Source organism: Arachis ipaensis, chromosome B05, assembly GCF_000816755.2.
Source record: "Arachis ipaensis cultivar K30076 chromosome B05, Araip1.1, whole genome shotgun sequence".
In the NCBI taxonomy this organism is placed as follows: domain Eukaryota; kingdom Viridiplantae; phylum Streptophyta; class Magnoliopsida; order Fabales; family Fabaceae; genus Arachis; species Arachis ipaensis.
This window is the reverse complement of record NC_029789.2, coordinates 241,620-244,244: the sequence shown is the minus strand read 5'-3', so window position 1 is coordinate 244,244 and position 2,625 is coordinate 241,620.

Below are 2,625 nucleotides of genomic sequence, written 5' to 3'. Positions count from 1 at the left end.
TAAAACTTAATATTTATGGATATCTATAAGTATGCGCCTCTTATGTGGAGAGAAGTAAATGGAGACTCATAATAAAAATGGGACAGAAATAAAGACATTTTATTAGTTAAACGGTCTTCTATTTTCATAAAGACGTATTGTCATTCTCATCAGAAAATGAGAAAAAAAAATGAGAAAATGAGAGCAAAATTACATGTATAAATTATTGAAAAATATTTGTGAATGAATAAATCTCACCTAAAAAAAAAGAAAAAAAATTAATTTGTAGTATTAAATTTATTATGTAAATACCCTTAACATCTTTTTCACTTTGATAGCTTTAATATATCAACCCAATCTACTGTTTTTCATTTTTTTGCAATTTTATGCGGACCAATTCGATAAGTTCAACTCGTTTTGTCATCTGTAGTTAAGAGATATTTATCATATATAATAAGAGCGTAGAATAATAAACCACTATATATACTCAACTAGCTTATGTAACTATGATAAGTTCAAATCGTTTTTTACAAACTTTTTTTTGTTAAATACATTGATATGTGTCTTTAAAATATTTATTAATGGAATTATAACTAAATAAAAATAAATTAAATAAATAATATGTAAATAAAAGTAACCAACAATTCACAATAAAAAAAATTCAAAATTAGAAATAATAAAAGAGATTTGTTACACATATACGTTTTTTTGGTATACAAATTTATATAAATTAAAAACATATTTCTTTAACTTTTGAATAACGCAAACAGTTCTTTTCTCTCAATCAAAATTGCAACACTCAAAATTCAAACAAGGATAAAAATTTCTCAAAATTTTTTTAAAATTGTTGCGAAAAGTGAAGGAAGTTACGAAGCTGAATTCGAAAAGAATTATGAGAAAATGAAATAAGAAGATGAAGAAGAAGAAGTAGCAGAAGATGAAGAGGAGGAAGAGGAACAATTTTGAATTATGTAGAACTTATCAGCACACATACACCGAAAATTCTTTAAACAATACACTCAAATATCTTCGCGTTACACCCAAATATCTTTGTGTTACACCCAAATTTACTGCAAATATAGAAAAACGTTTCCTCTAATGCTACATCTTTTTCTTCTTTTTTTTTCCTTATTTCTTTCTTTCTTTTAGTTGAATGAATGTAAGTTCATCCTCTTCCAGGTAATTTTGCAGCATTATGTATTTCTTCTTCTTCTTTGTTTGATTTTTTTTTTGTTTTTATTATTGTTAAGAGAGTAAAACAAGAAGAAACTTGAGAAGGTAAAACAAAAAGAAAAAGATGAATAAGAAAAAAAGAAGAAGATGGTGATGATGATGATGAAAAAGAAGAAGAAGCAGTGGAAGATGAGAGAGAGAAAAAGAGTTTCGAATAATTATGCAGAACTTATCAGCACACGTACACCGAAAATTCTTAAATAAAACACTCAAATATCATCGTGTTACTCCTAAATATCTTCGTGTTATATCCAAATTTGCTGCAAATACAAAAAAATATTTCCTTCAATGCTGCATTTTTTTCTTCTTCTTTTTTTTTCCTTATTTCTTTCTTTCTTTTAGTTGAATGAATGTAAGTTCATCATCTTTCAAGTAATTTTGTACCATTATGTATTTTTTCTTCTTCTTTGTTTGATTTTTTTTATTCTTATTAAGAGAATAAAACAAGAAGAAACTTAAGAAGATAAAACAAGAAAAAAAAAAGATGATGATGAAAAAGAAGAAGAAGAAGCAGTAGAAGATGAGGAGGGAGAAAAAGAGTTTTGAATTATGCAGAACTTATCAGCACACATATACCAAAAATTCTTAAACAATACACTCAAATATATATCTTTGTGTTACACCAAAATTTGTTGCAAATACAGAAAAATATATTTTTAATGCAAAACGTTTACATTACATTCAATTCAAACCATCAACGATGAACAACAATTTTCACAAACAAAAACAACATTATTCACCTACAGAATCATAAACTACTAACGAAAACATTAACTATAATCGAACCACACATCAGCCACTTGATTGGATTCAAAACAATAATAAACTTTGTTTGGGTTCAATTGACAATCTGAACTTGAATTATTCATTATCTTCAAAAACGTAGAGAACGAACGAAAAGAAACGCAGATCGAAAACATTGAGAAAATTCGAAAACGAAAACAAAATCCTTTAAAAAAAGGCAGTTATATATTCGCGTGTTGATTAAAAAGTTAGTTAGATTAAGCGGCGCGTGAAGTAAATTAGGGTAATATAATTTTTATGGAAAAATAATTTGTATGTGGAAAATAATTGATAATAAAAAATCTAAAACTTAAATAAAAAAATAGGATTTAGTGTTTAAAATTTAAAAGTTAAGATTTAAGGTTTATAGTTTAATATTTAGGATTTAATATTTAAGATTTAAAATTTATAATTTACAATTTAGGATTTAGAATTTAGAGATTAAAATTTAAAACTTTGGATTTAAAATTTAAGATAATCGATTATAACTGATTTGAGGTGGTCGTTGGAGGCGACTGATGATGATTGGTATTGTGGGTAACTTTGTGTTGGAAGGTAAAATTGTAGTTTTTTAAAGGAAGAGAAAAAAGAAAAATATAAAAGAATAATTTAAAAAAAAAATTGTAAATG